Source organism: Dioscorea cayenensis, chromosome 5, assembly GCF_009730915.1.
Source record: "Dioscorea cayenensis subsp. rotundata cultivar TDr96_F1 chromosome 5, TDr96_F1_v2_PseudoChromosome.rev07_lg8_w22 25.fasta, whole genome shotgun sequence".
NCBI lineage: Eukaryota > Viridiplantae > Streptophyta > Magnoliopsida > Dioscoreales > Dioscoreaceae > Dioscorea > Dioscorea cayenensis.
This window is the reverse complement of record NC_052475.1, coordinates 22,337,833-22,338,305: the sequence shown is the minus strand read 5'-3', so window position 1 is coordinate 22,338,305 and position 473 is coordinate 22,337,833.

Here is a 473-nt window from a genome sequence, read left to right as displayed (position 1 = left end):
GGCGTAGGCGCGAGGCGGCGCCTGAGTGGCTTATGGAGGATATTCCTGGCGGCCGTGGCGGTCGCGAGATAGATCTGGCCGGAAGAGAGAAACACCATGAGTACGTTAAGGGTTGCTCGGTGGCGCTTAGTGCAGTTTCTGGTGGCCAAGACGGGGAAGAAAGTCCGTTTTAGCGAGATCCCAAGGATCTTGTGCTACGGTGAAAGTACTTACAGCAGCGGCGGTAGAAAATGAGCTTGTCGTCGCTTTCGATGGAAAAGAGGTAATAAATCGTGAGGCGATGTTTAGCATAAGTCTTTAATGTTTAAACATTTTTATTTAGCGTTTAACTTTAGTATTCTAGTTTAAAACTTATTACATCTTGGTTTTAAATATTTTGTTCTCCGTTTAATTATATTCTATAACGTTTAAATATATAAACACTCTGTTTTAAATATAGTTTTTTATAGTTTAAAATGAATGATTTCATTTGA